Consider the following 19580-nt stretch of genomic DNA (forward strand, 5'->3'; position numbering starts at 1 on the left):
GGGAAGAAAGTAGCTCCCTAATATGGGAAAGGGGTATAAATATTGTTGATTGTAAACCCCATCGATTTGATCTGATCTGGGGCCCATATTCAGCCAAGGAGCCTATGTGACCTCTGCATCCCTGGAACATTCTCTACCATTGTTGATCTAAGTTGAGGGCAAGGTCCTATGGGGGTCCTCAAAGGGGTCTATTTTGTTGTTCCTGATAGAAATGACTGGTAACAATGGAGAGAGGAATTTATTCAAGGTCTAGGTCCATCAAGCCTGTTTGGGAATCTCAGGACTCCCTGATTAGGGCCCCAGCTGATGGAATGGCTAGATAGTGACTAAAGAGTCATCGTTAAAGTATGCCAGTCTCTTGCCTTTATTCTGCTTTTGCAGTCCTTGCTTTGATAAGGTTAGCTTTGGAGTGAGCTTTGGAGTGAGTGAGAGAACTGTAATAGGAAGTAGGTGAGGAGGGTATCTAAGTCGAAGTAGACATTATTTCATTATGAACTTGATACTGACTCACTACAGACTATTGTGTATTTTTGTTTTCAGGTATATATATTTTGCCCTAATTTATGGATACATGTGAACATATGCTTTAACGGGATCTGGTCTATATCTAGATTTTGGGACTTTGTTAGGAAGTGAACCTCCTGGAATGGAAATAGAGAATACCATGAAAGGAAAAGTCTCACCTGAGTAATGAGGGTGAAGAGTTGACTTTCCACGCCTGACATCTCTGGACACAAGCCTGAAGTGAAGCATGCTGAGGTGGTATTTGTTGCATTGATTAGGTTGGGATTGGCAGATGCAATATTATTTGGTATAACTTGAGAGAAGAAGGCAGGAAAATGAGCCCCACCCCAGAGGTTCCAGGACTGGGAAAATACAGCCTCTGTAGTGGAAGCGGGAGGTTCCTGGGTCTTAGGGTTTAAGAAGGCAATAGATATTGCTATAATCACATTGTTTGGCAATTGGGTTAACTTTGAAATATCCCTTTGTTAGGATTTTCTGTATCGGAGATCATCAACTCTTAAGGTTCTAAGGATAGAGCTCTAGGATGTTAAGGAATTGGATTCCTTATGGATTCCCCGGGAGCAAATTCTTGGATGTACCTCCTCCCCAGCGGCATTCCAGTGGTTTAGAAAAAGGGGAAAGAACCATCTACTTAAAAGATAAATAAACCTAAAGCCAAGCTACCCTCAAACTTCCTCATTTTTAAAGAAAACCCGCTCCCACCACGCAGTCTTCCCACACTGCTGCGCATCTAGGCTGCAGGTCCCTAGCTGCGGATGAAGCGCCTGCGGAGCAGGCGCAGGGACCTGAGCCCTCCAAGCAGAGCCGCCGGCGAGCTTAGTGGGGCTGGGTCCGGGTTACAGCCCGCCCAGCCCGCCGCTCCGGAGACGGGCCGGGGTCACCCTCTGGCCGGAGCTACCTCCCAGGCGTCCGTGGTGGCAGCGGCAGGAAGTCCCCAGGAACTACAAATCGAGGCATGCTGGGAACATTCCCCTGCTCCTCCCAGGAAATGTCCTTTGTCCAGCCCCACAGGAAGCCCCGTGAGGAGTCAGCCGGGCAGCCGGCCAGTCTGCCAGCCAGCTTGCCCGCGCCCGCCGCAGAACCGGGTGAACGCGCCGTGGCGCGGGGCTTAGTGCCCTTGCTGCCCGCCGCGCCCTCTGGCCCGCAGGTAAGAGCGTAGCTGCGCGTGGCAGCAGCCACTCGCCGCCCCGGGGATGGTGGGGATGGGGTGGACCGGCTGCGAGCCTTGCGAGGATGGGGTGTGCGCCCGCCAGCCAGTGGCGGAGCTGCCCTGTGAAGTTGTGCCTCGCCGACTGGACCGGTGTCCGCACCCCCGCGCGCAGGCACCCGGACACACAGGGATGCTCTCGCGGCCCCAAGTCCAGGCTGAGCTGCCTCAGGTCTGTGCGGCGAGGGGCGGGGAGGCTGCGACGCCCGGGAGGAGGCAACGCTGCGAGAGAGAGTCGGACCGTCCCGCCGACCACCGAAGGGGGCATCCGAGACCCTCGGAAAAACGCAGGCCAGGGAGGAGCTTGCCAGGCGAGGGAAGGTGAAGGGCTTTGTGTGCGGCTGCGGATCTCAGGCGACTGCGCTCCCTTCGCCTTGCCTGCCCGCACCCCCGCCGCGCTCAGGGTTGAAGAGCAGGGGCCGAGGGACCACCGGGGAGGGGCAGCTGGTCCTCTCGGTCCTGGCCCAGTGTGTCCCTTCCTTTTCCTCTGTGTTCTTTCCTAGCCCGATCCCGGCCAGCGCCCCGGGTTGCCATCACGCTGGGCAAATGGCACAATGAGAATGGATGAGGGGTGGAGAGATGGGTAGCGGCTCGCGGCTTTGGAGGGGTCCCGAATGTCCCTGTCAGAGGGCGAGTGGGTGGGTCTTGGCAAAGCTGACACTTGCCCATGGTGGTGGTGGTGCGGGGGCTGGGGGGACGCGGAGACCCGGGACTGGGAGTGCAGGCGGGAGGCTCAGCGCATGCCGGGCAGAGTGAGGAGTTGGAGCGGCATCGGTGGCTGCTGCGAGGCAGCACCTTATGGCCAGACTTGGAGAATAGGACTGCCACTTCCTCTGGAACTTTCCATGGATTTTCCACCCCTCACTCCCTTCCAGTAGTGAATCACCCGCCCTCCTGCTACACGAGGTCGAGGCTGGATTCAATTCTGTGATGTTTTACCTCTGCTCTCATCAGCCCTTTACCTGTAGGATACCGTGAATGCTCTCACTGCATCCCTGGGTAGCAAAATTCTCCTCAGAGACTAAGGGCGTGGTCAGGGCGGTTGGCTGATAACTACTAGCAGGTTAATAGTTTTTAAGGAGCAACTTTGAATCTAGCCCAGTGTTACTGCTGTCACTGAACTTACATGTCTTAGGTGCCTCCCGTTTTCTTCCATTGCTGCTCCCTAGTGTCTACTTCCTTCTCTTAACTAGCCAGTGCATGGATGTTAGTGTGGAGTTCAGATGAACCTTTGAAAATGCTACTTGGTAGGGGGTCGGGCGGTGGCGCTGTGGGTTAAGCGCATGTGGCGCAGAGCGCAAGGACCCGGCTTAAGGATCCCAGTTCGAGCCCCCAGCTCCCCACCTGCAGGGGAGTCGCTTCACAGGTGGTGAAGCAGGTCTGCAGGTGTCTATCTTTTTCTCTCCCTCTCTGTCTTCCCCTCCTCTCTCCATTTCTCTCTGACCTATCCAACAACGAACAACATCAACAATGGCAATAATAATAACCACAACGAGGCTACAACAACAAGGGCAACAAAAGGGGGAAAAATGGCCTCCAGGAGCGGTGGATTCGTGGTGCAGGCACGGAGCCCAGCAATAACCCTGGAGGGAAAAAAAAAAAAGAAAATGCTACTTGGCGATGAGGCAATCTAAGGACACAGGTGCACCGTAAGAAAGATGCTTTGTACGTGGGTTGTAGAGGAGTGACTCAGGAGGTGGCACAACAGATGAAGTCTGAGGTTCTGAGTTTGATCCCCGGTTTTACATCACACACGCCAGAGTGATACTCTTGTTCTCTCCCTCTCATAAATAAATAAATAAATAAACGAATGAATGAATAAATAAGCAAATAAATAAAGCCAGGCTTGTAGAGAAAAAAAGCAAAACATTCTGACCCCCCCCCCCCCCCGCGGCAGTTTCTCTAGGAGAGATGAAGCATCTGAAGTGAGATAAGGATAGAGTGGGAGGGAAACCCCTGTTGTTCAGACTGAGGACAGGAAGATGGTGAAATCAAGAGGAAAGTCTTCATGAATTCAGCAAAAGGAAATGATTTCTAGTTGGAACATACTGGTCCTGTGTGGGGGGGGGCGAGGGGAGGGAGAGGGAGAAAGAGAAAGAGAGAGAGGCAGAGGGGGAGGGGCGATAGAGGGACAGAGAAAAGGGAGAAATTTGATGTCTGGAGTTCAACTAGACCCCTCCCTCCAAAGAGAATAAATAAGATGGTACCTTAGTGAGGCAAGGTCATAAAATGGGAAGTCAGACTACTCAAATTAATAGAAAAGGAAAAGGAGATGGCCTTGAAAAGCTACTGGGACTCAAGAGTGGGAGGTTGAGAAGAAACAAATCAGGCTGAGAAAAAACGAGCAGAAGCAGACGTAGTGGAGTTGGAATGGCAAAGGGTGACCTCACTGAAAGAGACCTTGTATGACTAAGGCTGGTGGAGTTGCATCTCATTTCCTCTCCCTTCTCCAAAAAAGCTCTTTGAGTTTCTTTGGAATTTACATGTTTGCCTCATTTCTAAAGTCCAGTAAAAAAGAGGATAAAAATCATAAACGAGTTAAGCAAATGATAAATTAAGGCAAGAAAAAAATTACCTGATCACACAGAGTAACAAGTGGGAAAGAAAAAAGAAACAAAAAACAGAACGTGGATACATTCACAAGATCTGATTTACCAATGGTCTTTGGGCATTTCCTTGTATCTGTCACCAACACAGACAGCTTCTCAGTTTGGCATTCAAAACCCTTCACCACTTAGTGCCTACCAACCGTAGGACTTTGTATCTTTCAGGTCACTGGCATCTCTGGTCTGTTTTGTAAAAGATGCTCAGCTTTCCCTATTTCAGCCTTATGAATCCTCTGGGGACAGTGACTCTATCTACTTTGTGATTTAAATCTAGCAGGTAGACAAAAGGTGCTTATTTGAAAAACAGAGATAGTGAAAGAAGGAACTAAAGAACAAGAAGAATGCATATGGTCTTAACTCCATCATTTCCCAATTAAAATAAAGGGGTGGTAGTGGTGGCAATGAAGGCACTTTCAAAAACTGTTGAAGATTGACTGTCTTTGAAATAGTTGGTTTGGCTGAAGGCTTTCTTTTTGCACCTGCACCTGGATTGAGAGGCTCTAAGCAGACCTATCAGAGTGCATAGTACAAACAGTCATTATATGTTTTTTGAATAGGTTCTTTGCCAGTCTAATTTTTCAAACTCTGCAGCCTGGGTGTAGAATGGATTAATCCCAAATGGATAATCAGTGACTTTTGTCCTGTGTCTGGACTGAACAAGGTGATTGATTCCTTTCATTTGTGAGAAGAATGTGCAATGGACTTCCTAGAAAAACAGCATAACAGTCCTGTTATTTGCAACTAAGTCACTGTCTTCCACCATGTTTCTTCTATGTTTTTTTTGTAGCCCAAGAAATCTGCAGTAATTAGAAAGGAGAATCCAGCAATGCAAGGCAGATGAGACTGTCAGGTTTCCCCCCACCAAAACATTATAATGTTGTAGCCTTTTACCTTTAACTGAGCAATCTTTCTTTTGACAAACAACAACAGTTGAAATTTATCAAACATCTGTTTATCAACCCTTGAACTATATCATAGCCATTGCCTTAATCTGGTAATTTCTCTATTAGCTCCAATCTAAAAAACAAGGAACCGGGGGGTGGGGGGGGCTTAGTATGAAGTTAAATCACTTGCTTGGAGGCCTAAATTCTGGACTGGAAATAGACTGGAATTTAGGTTTGTTGACTCCCAAATTTGTTCAGCATGGATGTGTCTTTGCTTACCTTGATACAAAATTTCCTTCTTCATCTGAGATCCTCCACTTTCCAGATTGCCTACTGGGAACATTGTTGAGCTTCTACATTCATCCCAGTGACTGTTGTTCTGAGAGACACTGTTTCTTCAGCTATGCATTGTTTTTGTGCTCATGAGCAACCTCAGATGGAAAGATCAGGTTCAGAATTCCTCAAATGAAAAGAGCTTTGGGAACAGAACTGTTTGCCTATACTGTTTTGCCCTTTTCTCCAAGATCATCTGGGTTATTTCTGTTCTGCCCTCCAACCCTAGTCTTACTCCTTCTAATTACGCCTTCTAAGTCATCTTTCCTTTCTTCTCTCCTTCTTTCCTTTCTCCCTGCCTCCCTCCTTCTTCATTTTATTTTTATTATTCTTTACACAATTTTCCCTTTTTCTTTTTCTTTTTAATATAGACAGAAAGAAATTGAGAGGGGAAGGGAAGATATAGAGGACCAAAAAAAGAGACACCTGCAGCCCTGTTCCACCACTCGTGAAGCTTTCCTCCTGCAGGTGGGGACCAGGGGCTTGAACTTGAGTCCTTGTGCACTGCAATGTGTGCACTTAACTAGTTGTGCCACCATCTGCCCCCTCCTCCATTTTATTGGGGGAAATAATGATATACAGGGTAATTATTGATACATGAACAAAGGTTCTTCCCCTCCCCCACCACACACACACTTTTTTTTCTTTTCTTTCTTTGCTACCAGGGTTCGATTGCTAGGGTTTGAATCCACAGTTCCAGTGGCCAATTTTTCCTTTTTAAATTTTTTTTTTTATTTGACAGGACAAAGAGACATTGAGAGGGAAGAGGGAATCAGAGAGGGAGAGAGAAAGACAGATGCCTGCAACTCTGATTCAGCATTCATGAAGCATTCCTTTTGTAGGTAGGGGTTAGGTGCTTGAACCCAGGTCCTTCTGCACTGTAATCTGTATGTGCTGTGTTGGGTGCACAAGTCCCTACTACCCCCACCCCACTTTTTTTTTTTTTTTTTTTTTTACTACTTGAAGGCCACTCTCAGTCTTTTGCATTGCTCAACTTTTCCGTTTCTTTCTTTTTTTTTTTTCCTTTCTTTCTCTCTCTCCTTTTTTTCTTGCCTCCAGGCCTATTGCTGGGGCTCAGTACCTGTACTTCAAATCTCCTCCTGGAGGCTATTTTTTCACCTTTGTTGCCCATATTGTTTATAGTCGGTCGTTGTTACAATTATTGCTGTAGTTGCTGCTGTGGCTGTTGGATAGGACAGAGAGGTTGAGAGAGGGGGGGAAAACAGAGAAGGGGAGAGAAAGATAGACACGTGCAAAATGGCTTCATGGCTTGTGAAGTGACCCCCTGCAGGTGGGGGATGAGGACCCGGATCCCTGCTTAACCCACTGCGCTACCACCAACCCTTCTCAATTTTTCTTAATAAAAGCAAACTTGAATCAGCCCCCAGAGCTGGTGATACATCTTTAGATTCCTAGCACATGGTGGGATTTTGAGAACTAAGTTGATGATAATTTGGTAGTGACTTAAGATTCAGAAATGTAAGCATGAGACTTTGGTTGCATGATGATGCTTTTTAGGAGGGGGATCATTTTCTTAATGAATTTTCATCCTTTGCATGTAGCTGCCAAAAGAAGTAAACCCCTTCTGGGATTGTTTCAAGTCGGGTATGTGTATGGATTGAACATTATCATTTGACTAATAGCCATACTGATCCAGTATGATATTTTACTGATCGTGGGTAGCATGGGTGAGAACACTGCTTTAGTATCTTCTTTGCCTTGTTGTCTTGTCTGTTTATGACCAAGCCTAGGAAAAGCCTTTTGCTGCACATATGAAGAAAGTAGAGGGGGTTTTCCTGCCTCATCAGATAAAGGGGAGGGAAAAAAAGGCTGGTGTGAGAAAGAAAGAGAATGCACTTAGAATGCACTTTGTTTTCTCCTTTGAAAGAGCAGTGTGATTTCTGCAGAACCTGGGTTTGAGCTTTATTGCACCATGTATTACTTTGGATGATAAAAAGATCAGCAGCTTCTACTTTTTGGCTACAAAAGGCTTTGACCTGCTAAAAGACTGAGGCCCTTTGCGAGGTGGACTAGACCTGGTTTTTCCTCTGCCTTGCACAGCACTTTGCAATCTTTTTTTTCTTTTTTTATAAAATGGAAACACTGACAAAACCATAAGGGTAAGAGGGGTATAACAACTCCATACAGTTCCCACCACCAGAACTCCATACCCCATCCCCTCCCTTGATAGCTTTCCTGTTCTTTAACCCTCTGGGAGTATGGACCCAAGGTCATTGTGGGATGCAGAAGGTGGAAGGTCTGGCTTCTGTAATTGCTTCCCCACTGAACATGTGTGTTGACAGGTCGATCCATGCCTTTCTCTTTCCCTACTGGGGCGGGGTTCTGGGGAATTGGAGCTCCAGGATACATTGGTGTGGCTGGCTGTCCAGGGAAGTCCGGTCGGCATCATGCTAGCATCTGGAACCTGGTGGCTGAAATGAGCGTTAACATATAAGCCAAACAAGTTGTTCATTAATCATGAACCTAAAGGCTGGAATAGTGCAGATGAAGAGGGGTGGGTGGGTGGGTGTCTCTGTTTTGTAGATAGCTAGTAGGCATATTTTAATTATATTCCAAAGGGCCTGTGGCTATATTAGCTCCCCCCCCCCCCCGAAATCTAGTTATAATCGCTGTGTGCTGTGGGTTGCTATAAGCACATGAATCATTTAAAAATCAGAGAAGACAGTTCTTGAGATTCCCTGTGCAACCACAGGCTGGCAATAGTGCCTGCTGGTTGTGCCTGGGAATCACATGTAATTGTTTAGGTTCTGTCCCTGCAGAAGGTGACCCCTGCCTTCTGTGTTTAGGGGAGGAGGACCTACTTTGTTCAGAGAGGCACTTTGTTCAGAGAGGCATTTGGATTTGTACATGAGCTCCAGAGAGCTTTGTCAGGACCTTACCATAAAGTTACAAAACCACCTGAGTCACTTTGGTCTCAGTGATATTTAGATATCTCTGGTTAGCATATCCCTAGTGGCTGCTAACACTTAGGGCAGCAGAGAAAAATAACGCAGACCCCATTATTGTCATTATTGACCTTTTCCTTGCAGCTGGGAGCTACTGTGCCTTTCAAAGAATTGCCTTTTTTCCTGTCTTTTCTTTCTTCCTCTCCTCTGTCTTTATTTATTTATTTTATAGGAAAATCAAGACAGAGAGAAAGAGAGGGAAAGAAACCATAGCATCAAAGCTTCCTTCAATGCAGAGGGGTCTGGGCTTGAATCTGGGTCTCACACATAGCAAAGCAGTATACTACACTACCAAGTGAGCTATTTTGCTGGTCCTCAAACTTTTCTTTTTAAGTGATGGCTCAAGTAGATATTGACAATGACTTATGTGATATCAGTAGGTAGTTCTGAAAGCAATAGATCTTTAAAACTATATCAATATAAAGTAAAATAAGATTATGTCATTTTATGTAATCTCTATAAGGCATAACCTAGAATAATGGATAGCACATGGCACATGTTGAGTAAGTAATTATTGAATGAATGTGCTACAATTTAGATATTTCATTTTGATGCTTTCTTGATATAACAGCACTGCCAAATTTTCACAGTGTAGTGTGGCAAAGAGTATACACATATGCATTTTGTAAGCTGGGGAAATGATTCTGTATGTGTGAAGGATTTTTAAAAATATAAACTGGAAAAAATATACTGTTTGAACAATTTTAGGTTCACAGCATGATTAAGCAGAAAAGAACAAAGTTTCAATGTACCTCTTCCCCCCACAGAAACCCATGCTGCCCCACTTCCAACAGCGTTGTATCAGAGTGATGTTTGCTGTGGCTGATCAGTCTATATTGACATATTATCACCTAGAGTCCATAGTGTTCACATTTTGTAAAGTGCTGTGCATTTTGTAAATTATGGACAGCTATATATATAACATGCATTTATCATGACTGTATCATATAGAAGAGTTTTACCATCTTAAACATCCTTTGCCTGGTTGGTTCTCTCTCTGTCTTATATCCCAACCCCTGTTCTCTACACTATCTCCCTCTTTTCTAGGTTCTTCTCCCAGGTTGGATGAATTTCTTAAGTAGTTTTTTCAAATATGCTTCTTTTTTAAAAAATATTTTTAGTCTTTATTTATTTATTGGGTAGAGACAGCCAGAAATTGAGAGGGAAGGGGGTGATAGGAAGGGAAAGAGACAAAGAAAAACACCTGCAGCCCTGCTTCACTACTCGCAAAACTTTCCCCTTGCAGGTGGGGACCAGGGGCTTGAACTCTGGTCCTTGCACACTGTAACATGTTTGCTCAACGAGGTACGCCACCACCCAGCCCCTCAAATATGATTCTTAATACACATTTAAGTTGTCTTTTCAGAATTTGGTAGCTCTCTTAAAAATAATTTATTTATTTTAATGAGAGAGACACAGAGAAAGAGAGAGGCAAGGGAGAGAGAGAAAGAGGGACACCAGAGTTGTGCCCAGCTCTAGTTTATGGTGGTGCTGGGAATTGAGCCTGGGACCTTAGAGCCTCAAAAACTTAAGTCCTTTGCGTAACCATTATACTATTTCCCTAGCCCAGTAAGGACCCTAATAAGGTCCCTTTGTCCTGATATACTGCACTTTATTCAGACATCTTCCAAAAAACCATCTGGGTTGCTTCCATGCTTTGCTGACCATGAATAAAGTAGCGCCAACTTCCTTGAGATATACCTATGTTTTCAGTTCGTTTACATGAGTACTGAGGAGTGCAATTACTGGATGGTATGATATGAATAGACTTATTTTTATAAGAAACTGTCAAAATGTCTTCCAAAATGACTTCCAAATATCATTTGGTATTTCCTTCCTTCCTTTTCACTGCATTTATTGCTAGGTCTTGGTACCTGTTTGACTCTATCACTCCTAATGGTCTCCTCTGCCTCCTTTTTTTGGGGGGGGGCACAGGATAAGAGACATAGAGTAATAGGAAGGGAGAGACACCCCCTCTGCTGGTGCTCCCATGTGGTGGCAGAGGACTCAAACCTATGCCCTCCTCCATTGTAGGGTGTGTGTGCCACTACCATCTCAGCCACCTCCTAGGACCCTCATTTGGTGCTCTTATTAGCACTGAAGGGTGTCCCTCCACATCCTCATCAACATTTGGTGTAGTCACTTTTCGTTTGTTTTGTTTTTTGCAATTATTTTATTTATTTTGAATAGAGACAAAACAGTTGAGAGGGAAGGGGAAGATAACAGAGGGAGAGGGAAAGAGACACCCACCTGCATCACTGCTTCACCACTCATGAAGCTCTCCCTCTGCATCAAAGTCTTTTTACATAGCCATTATGTTATTTCCCCTACCCACCCAGTTTTTATCCATTTCAAGAACTGTTGGGTTGCCAGAAAAGTCATGATGCATTTATGCATAGAATAACATATGACTTTTCCAACAGCCCAATATTTGAGGGCTCATGTTGTGGTTGGCCACCAAAGTGAAGTAAAACATTATGTTTCCTTCAGGAACTTATGGCTAGGAGGTGATGGTGGGGGAGAAAGAGCAAACAATAAAATACGGATCATTGGGAGTCCGAGGGTAGCTCAGCGAGTTAAGCGCACGTGGCACAAAGCGCAAGGACCAGCCTAAGGATCCCGGTTCGAGCCCCCGGCTCCCCACCTGCAGGGGAGTCTCTTCACAGGCGGTGAAGCAGGTCTGTAGGTGTCTGTCTTTCTCTCCCCCTCTGTCTTCCCCTCCTCTATCTATTTCTCTCTGTCCTATCCAACAATGATGACATCAATAACAATAATAACTACAACAATAAAAAAACAAGGGCAACAAAAGGAAATAAATAAATAAATTAAAAAAATACTGATCATTATATTTTGATCCAACTATAAAAACTAAAATTAGGCAGGTGGCCTAGCAAGTGGTACAGTGGGTAAAGAACTAGACTTTCAAGCATGAGGTTCACTTCAACCCCCTGCATTTTATGTGCCAGGGTGATGGTCTAGATCTGCCCTCCCCAACTAATAAATAAATAAAGCTTTAAAAAAAAGAAAGTCAGGAAGAATGAGGTCAGGAGAAGCACCATAATGACTCATACAAAATGAGACAAGGATCGTTCTCTCTGAGCACTTAATGATCATCCTATAAAGTAGATCTTGTTGCCTTCCCTCAAGCTATAGATGGAGAAAAACCAGGCTTGGAGAGGTTGAGCAACTTGGTTAAGGTCACACAGCTAGCGACGGGATTCACCCAGGAGATATGACTTCAGAGTCTGCGTTTTTGACCAGTGCAGGTACAGCTTTCCTCTAGGAGTGGAACTACTGGAATTTGCTCTTTCTGGAGAGGAAAAACACAGACTGCCCACTTAAAGCCACCTTTTTGGTTGGGGTCAGTGTCCTGAGGTCAGGGAGAGGGGAGAGAGCCTGGGGCTGCCTTGTTGAGCATTTAGAGTTCCTGCCGCTCTGGATATTGAAGCTGCCAGTTTCTGAACAGGAGAATACAAGCACTGGCAACTGTGTATGCAAACTGAGCTAAGGAACCCAGTGCACTGGGGAGTTAGAACCTGTCTCTCATTTATAAGTGAATAAATAAATAAATGTGGCAGGCCAGGGAGACAGCATAATGGTTATGCTAAAGACTTTCATGCCTAAGACTCTGAAGTCCCAGGTTCAATCCCCAGCAACACCATAAGCCTGAGTGGAATAGTGCTCTGGTAGAAAGAAAGGAAGAAGGAAATTTAAGAACAAATAATGTTGGTGTATTGCACCAAAGTTAAAGACTCTGGGGTGGGGGTGGGAGGGTTCAGGTCTGGAACATGATGGCAGAGGGGGACCTAGTGGGGGTTGTATTGTTATGTGGAAATGTTATATATGCACAAACTATTATATTTCACTGTCAACTGTAAACCATTAATCTCCCAATAAAGAAATAAAAAATAAAATAAAAACAAATAATGAATAAATGTGGCTGGAGAGGTAACTCATCAATAGAGCTCAGGACTTGTATTCATGAGGATTTGGGTTTGATCCCTAGCACTGGATTTGCTGGAGCAGTACTCTGGGGGTCGGCCCGTCTGTCTCTCTCTCATAAAATAACAAATACATTTTTTTAAATTTCTTTATTGGGGAATTAATGTTTTACATAACAAATACATTTTTTTAAATAATTGCTCCAACTGTGATTATGTAGGTGGCATTCAGTGATAGTCTCAACTAAACAAAGAGGACAGGGGAAAAAGGCAGACTTAGCAACATATGATTGAAATGGGAGAGGAAGGGGTCAAAGGTGACTCTAGGGCTTTGACCCTGATGTATGTGAGAAGGGAGGAATTAATAGGAATGGGCATTGTCAGGAGGAGCTGATTTGCAGCAAAGATACAGGGAAGAAAACCAAAGTTTTTCAGACTGACTCAGGCCAGATACATTCCAAAAGGAGTTCATTTAGTATAGTGGCCCTTGAACGTAGCTATTTTTCTTTTTTTCATTGTGCAGCTGAGAAAATGAAGATTTAAAGAGGAGAGAAACTTTCCTAGAGCCATTGTGCTGATGCCTTAACAGGTGTCTCCTCAACCCCCCTACCTCCTCAGTGTCCCATGTGATGTGCTTGGTCATCAAAGCTCCTCAGTTGTGATGCTTAGTTGCATCCATAGAGCTATGGGTCTCCAGTGCAGGTCCAGGCTTCAGGAGAGAAGTTCAGAGTTATAAGATCTTGTCAGATACCTTAGCAAAGCAAGGACTGCAAAAGCTGAATAAGGGCAAGAGACTGGCATACTTTAACGATGACTCTTTAGTCACTATCAGGCCATTCCACCAGCTGCGACCCTAATCGGGGAGTCCTGAGTCTCCCAAACAGACCTGATGGACCTAGACCTCAAATAAATCCCTCTCTCCATTGTTTCTGGTCATTTCTATCAGGAACAACAAAATAGACCTCTTTGTGGGCCCCCATAGGACCTTGTCCTCAACTTGGATCAACAATGGTAGACAACATACTCTATGCTACACCTGAGGAAGATGGGTCGATACTGGGGCAGCACGGAATGTTCCTATTCATGACCACAGAATGTGAGCTCAGATCTAGAGGGATGTAGAGGTCACACAGGCTCCTAAGCTAATAATGGGCCCCAGGTCACATCAAATTGATGGGATTTACAGTAATATTTATACCCCTTTCCCATATTAGGGAGCTACTCTCTTCCCCAGTCCAGCTTTCTGGACCTTTTCCCAGCCATGACATCATCTCCCCAGACAATAATTAGGATTCACCTGCATATCAGATTTCAGGCTTAGGCAAAAACAAACAAACAAACAAAACCACTAGTATAGCTACAGGCCCTTTGAAATATAACTAAAATATGCCTACTAGCTATCTACAAAATGGAGTACCCCCCCCCCCCCCAACGCTTCACCTGCACTATTCCAGTCTTTAGGTCCATAATTGTCCAATAGTTTGTTTGGTTTTGTATATTAACTCTCTTTTCAGCCACCGGGTTCCAGATGCTAGCAGGATGCGATCAGACTTCCCTGGACAGACAACCCCACCTGTATGCCTTGGAGCTCCGCTTCCCCAGAGCCCTTCCCCACTAGGGAAAGAGAGAGACAGCCTAGGAGTATGGAATGACCTGTCAACGCCCATGTTCAGTAGGGGAGCAATTACAGAAGCCAGACCTTCAACCTTCTGCATCCCACAATGATCTTGGGTCCATACTCCCAGAGGGTTAAAGAGTAGAAAGCTATCAGGGGAGGGGTTGGTATACGGAGGTCTGGTGGTAGGAATTGTGCGAAGCTGTACCCCTCTTATCCTATGGTTTTGTCAATGTAAATAAAAATATAATAAAAAAATTAAAAAATAAGAAGAAAGTAAATAAAGTATGCCAGTCTCATGCAAAAATAAAACATATTTAATTGTGTGTAACTGTTGGGAGGAAACTGGGAAATTTTATCATCATTTTACCTATTAGATGAAAATTAAAAAATAAAAGCCTGATTACAAAACTAAAAAAAAGATCTTGTCAGATGATGTATTTATTTAAAACTGGGGTAAAGGGCAACATGATTTAGCAGGAGGTCAATAAGAAAATGTAAAGCAGAACTCTGAAGGCTGAGTTATTTCAGGAGTTAACAGGAGACAGAGCAGTAAGTGTAACAGCTCCAATGTTACATAAGAAGACATTTCAGAGGATCACGTCTAGCTGGGATTTCTGCAGTCATTTGCCCAACTACTGTTATAAGCTAGAACACTTGACATTGTTGATGACAAGATCAAAGGAGAAGAGAACATTGGATTTGGTAGGTAGAAAAGTGTATGAGTTGAGTAATGTGATGCTGATAGGAGTGAGCTTTGCCATCTTCCAAGGCAATTCACACTTCGGAAACCCACCCTTTGCTAGAAAACTGATATATGTGTTAGGGTAATTAGAATTTTTTAGGACTCACTGCTTCTGGTCCTTTGCTTTCCAAATGACTTGTAAGATTTGTAGGGCCACAGCTGGGCAGGTAGCACAGCAGCTAGTGTGTTAGACTTGGAAACATGAGATTCTGAGTTCAATCCCTGGCAACCACCACATATGCCAGAGTGATGTATTGATTCTCTCTTTTTCTCCTCTTCTCTCTCATGTAAAAAACAAACCAGCAAGCAAGCAAGCAAACAAACAACAACAACAGAAAACTTGTTAGGCCAAGAAATGGCACTGCCAAAGGAAATACCAGAGTTTGGTAACTGGTTTTAGGCATTCAAATGTAAGATTGCACTTCCGTGGAAGGTGAGGTATACTAACAGATACTTTGGGGAGTTGTGAAATTGTACTTCTATGAAATCTACAAGCTTGCAACACAACATTTCCTCACTAAATGTATTTAATTGAAAAATCATAGGAAAATGATACTCCTTAAAAGAAATGAGAATGCTTCATAGTTTGAATGGAGACTGTTTTTGAAGATTCTTTTTAAATGGTATAAGCAGCACTAACTCTTCAGGTTGATGCTACATGGGTTTTCTCCTTTGTCTCTGACTTTTCTTTCAAATGCTTTATCAGAGACTTGGATTACATGTTCCAGGAGGTGGTGCAGTAGATATAGCATTGGACTCTCAAGTGTGAGGTCCTGAGTTCAGTCCCTGGCAACACATGTACCAGAGTGATGTCTGATTCTTTCTCTTTCTCTCTTATTTTCTTTATGAATAGATAAATAAAATTAAAAAATGATTTGGATTATTAAATGTTTCCCACAACACTTTCATAGCTAAAACCTAGTAAGCCAAAGCTATTTAAATGACTACTTTCCCCCAGTCAACAAAATATATCTCTTTTACTAAGAAAAACAGTAGATAAGGGTAGAGGAACTAGCATAATGGTTATACAAAGAGACTTTCATGCTTGAGGCTCTTTGGTTGTCAGGTTCAGTCCTCAGTAACACCATAAACCAGAGCTGAACAGTGTTCTGGTTTCTTCCTCTGCATCTTTCTCATTAAAAGAAATATATAAACAAAATATCTTAAATGAAAAACATAGTCCAAAACTGATTAAAACAGCAGCCATTTCCCAGGATCACTGACATTGTTTGAAAAACACCTTCTGTGTTTTTAGTGGGAAAAAAAAAAAAGAAAGAAAATCACAATGGAGAAAAACACCAAATATCTGGGAGAGAACAAGATGGCTAGGATAAAAGCGTAGCTATCTGAAATGTGATAAGGGAAGGCAGGGCTCTAACCCTATAAATATGACAGAGATGGTTGAGGGACTTGGCGTAGAGGAGGTTGTATTTAGACTGAATAGGTGAACCCAAATGCTAGTAACAATGCTGTTTCCATGTCCTACCTGTGTGAAATTAAATGCAGAACTTACCTTCTCTAGTCTTCATTTGCCTTACTGGTAGAGTAAAGGCTCCTTTTCAGAAATGTCTAACAAACAAATAAACAAAAAATGTGAGATTCTCTCACTACCTTCTGTTCTAATCTCTTTAGAAAAATTTAGGTCGCTATTGTTGCCTGTCTTACCACTTGTCTGTACCACTTCCCGCATAAAATGCAATGCTGTTAAGGCAGGAGCAAACACATGTAATAGAAAGAGAAACTGCATTTATAGTGATGCATGTTGGATGAGCAGGTCTGACTCATTTCTTCCTTTCTTTTCTTTCTTTCTTTTTTTTTTGAATATTTATTCCCTTTTGTTGCCCTAGTTGTTTTACTGTTGTAGTTGTTATTGTTGTCGTCATTGTTGGATAGGACAGAGAGAAATGGAGAGAGGAGGGGAAGACAGAGAGGGGGAGAGAAAGACACCCACAGACCTGCTTCACTGCCTGTGAAGCAACTCCCCTGTAGGTAGGGAGCTGGGGGGTTGAACCGGGATCCTTATGCCGGTCCTTGCACTTTGTGCCAGTTCCTTTCTTTTCTATTCATTAGTTTAGGGTGTGGGGAGCAGGGAGAAAGCCAGAACATCACTCAGGCACATGCAGTGTTCAGGATCGAACTTAGGACCTCATGCTTGAGAGTCCATTGATACACCAGCACTTCTTTACTTGCCATTAAGTGTGAGCCCGAGTTCCCTATGATGTGGAGTTTTGTGTTATTCTAGAAGCCCCTTCATCTAGGTGTTTCTATATGAATATACGCAGGCAGGATGACTTTGAAGTTTTTATAGGAATGAGCATGAGTTGGTGACTTTGGCCAGATCTTAAACCTTTTTGCTTTGAGCAGGATTAGCTAACAAGGCATTTTGGATCCTGGGTAGGTTATGACTTGATTAATGGGCTTTGACTCACTGCCCAAGTAAGCAGCTGATGGGAGCCATAAAAGGGTCAAACTTGTATAAATTAGCTGCATCCCAGGGAGGCAGTGTGTTAAAAGAGGCTTGAAGAGCAACTTAACCCCCTCTAGTGCACCTGCCACATAATACAAATGACCATGAAGTGAAAAGCAGGTAAACTAATGCTGCCTGCACACCCAAGATACCAGCATGAATGCTGTTAACTGAACACTGGAGTCTGTGTTGGGTCTGAGTAGAAAGGGGACTAGAACAGAGGATGAAATTCCAGTGATTTGGTTCTTGCCTGCACTTTAACTGGAACATTCATGGATAATTCACTTAGCCTTTCCAGGGCTTTGTTGTCTGACTAGGGTACTAGATAAAATCAAATTGGACCGTAGATCCATTGCGGTTTTGGCTTGTGATAATGCATTTGGTAATTTTGTTTTTATGCCATGCATCCTTCCAAATTCTGAGAAGAGCTGTGGACCTTATCAGTAGCATGAAGTTTTTTTTTTTTAATTGTTTTATTTTTTTTTAATTGGGGAATTAATGTTTACATTCAACAGTAAGTACAATAGTTTGTACATGCATAACATTCCCCAGTTTCCCATATAACAATACAACCCCCACTAGGTTCTCTGAATCCTTCCTGGACTTGTATTCTCCCCACCCACCCACCCCAGAGTCTTTTACTTTGGTGCAATATGCCAATTCCAATTCAGGTTCTACTTCTGTTTTCTTTTCTGATCTTGTTTTTCAACTTCTGTCTGAGAGTGAGATCATCCCATATTCATCCTTCTGTTTCTGACTTATTTCACTCAATATGAATTTTTCAAGGTCCATCCAAGATCAGCTGAAAATGGTGAAGTCACCATTTTTTACAGCTGAGTAGTATTCCATTGTGTATATATACCACAACTTGCTCAGCCACTCATCTGTTGTTGGACACCTGGATTGCTTCCAGGTTTTGGCTATAAAAAATTGTGCTGTCAAGAACATATGTGTACACAGATCTTTTTGGATGGATATGTAGGGTTCCTTAGGATATATCCCTAGGAGAGGAATTGCAGGATCATAGGGTAGGTCCATGTCTAGCCTTCTGAGAGTTCTCCAGACTATTCTCCACAGAGGCTGGACCAATTTACATTCCCACCAGCAGTGTAGGAGGGTTCCTTTGACTCCACACCCTCTCCAGCATTTGCTGCTGTTACCTTTTCTGATGTATGACATTCTCACAGGAGTGAAGTGGTATCTCATTATTGTCTTTATTTGCATTTCTCTGACAATCAGAGACTTGGAGCATTTTTTCATGTGTTTCTAGGCCTTTGGGATCTCTTTTGTGGTGAATATTCTGTCCAAGTCCTCCCCCCATTTTTGGATGTGGTTATTTCTTGTCTTGTTGTTGAGTTTGGCAAGCTCTTTATATATGTTGGTTATTAAACTCTTGTCCGATGTATGGCATGTAAAGATCTTCTCCCATTCTGTGAGGGGTCTCTTGGTTTGGGTAGTGGTTTCTTTAGCTGTGCAGAAGCTTTTTAATTTGATGTAGTCCCATAGGTTTATACTTGCCTTAGTCTTCTTTGTAATTGGATTCATTTCATTGAAGATGTCTTTAAAATTTATGCGGAAAAGGGTTCTGCCAATATTTTCTTCTAAGTATCTGATAGTTTGTGGTCTAACATCCAAGTCCTTGATCCACTTGGAATTTACTTTTGTATTTGGTGAAATACAGTGGTTCAGTTCCATTCTTCTGCATGTTTCAACCCATTGTTTCCAACACCATTTGTTGAAGAGACTCTGCTTTCCCCACTTAATAGTCTGAGCCCCTTTGTCAAAGATTACATGTCCATAGGTGGGGGGGCTCAATTTTATTCCACTGGTCAGTGTGTCTATTCATGTTCCAGTACCAAGCAGTTTTGATGACAATGGCCCTATAATACAGTTTGAGATCTGGGAGTGTGATGCCTCTGGTCAGTTCTGTTCTTTTTTCTCAATACTGTTTTGGCAATTCTAGGTCTTTTCTGGTTCCAGATAGACATTTGTAGCATTTGTTCTATTCTCCTAAAAAAATGTGCTTGGGATCTTGATGGGGATAGCATTAAATTTGTAGATGGCTCTGGATAGTATATTCATTTTGATTATGTTAATTCTACCAACCCATGAACATGGAATATCTTTCCACTTCTTTGTGTCTTTTTCAGTTTCCTTGAGTAGTGACTCATAATTTTCAGTATACAAGTCTTTCACTTCTTTGGTTAGGTTTACTCCTAGATATTTTATTGTTTTTGTTGCTATAGTAAAAGGAATTGATTTCTGGATTTCAATTTCTTCTAGCTTAGTGT

At 43.4% G+C, this 19580-nt stretch overlaps 1 protein-coding gene across 4 annotated transcripts in view; it reads left to right on the forward strand.

Moving 5' to 3' along the window:
* Nucleotides 1-1540: 1540 nt before the first annotated feature.
* The window catches only part of ZNF697 (zinc finger protein 697), a 43352-nt gene continuing 25312 nt past the window's right edge, over nt 1541-19580 (forward strand). For 3 of the 4 annotated variants that reach the window (XM_060201786.1, XM_060201787.1, XM_060201790.1), the window contains exon 1: nt 1564-1672. The gene's annotated coding sequence lies outside the window, so the exon portion shown is untranslated. Of the gene's footprint in view, nt 1673-19580 lie in introns of all 4 variants that reach the window. The other variant, XM_060201788.1, reaches the window with a different exon arrangement.

Source organism: Erinaceus europaeus, chromosome 11 (genome assembly GCF_950295315.1).
Source record: "Erinaceus europaeus chromosome 11, mEriEur2.1, whole genome shotgun sequence".
In the NCBI taxonomy this organism is placed as follows: domain Eukaryota; kingdom Metazoa; phylum Chordata; class Mammalia; order Eulipotyphla; family Erinaceidae; genus Erinaceus; species Erinaceus europaeus.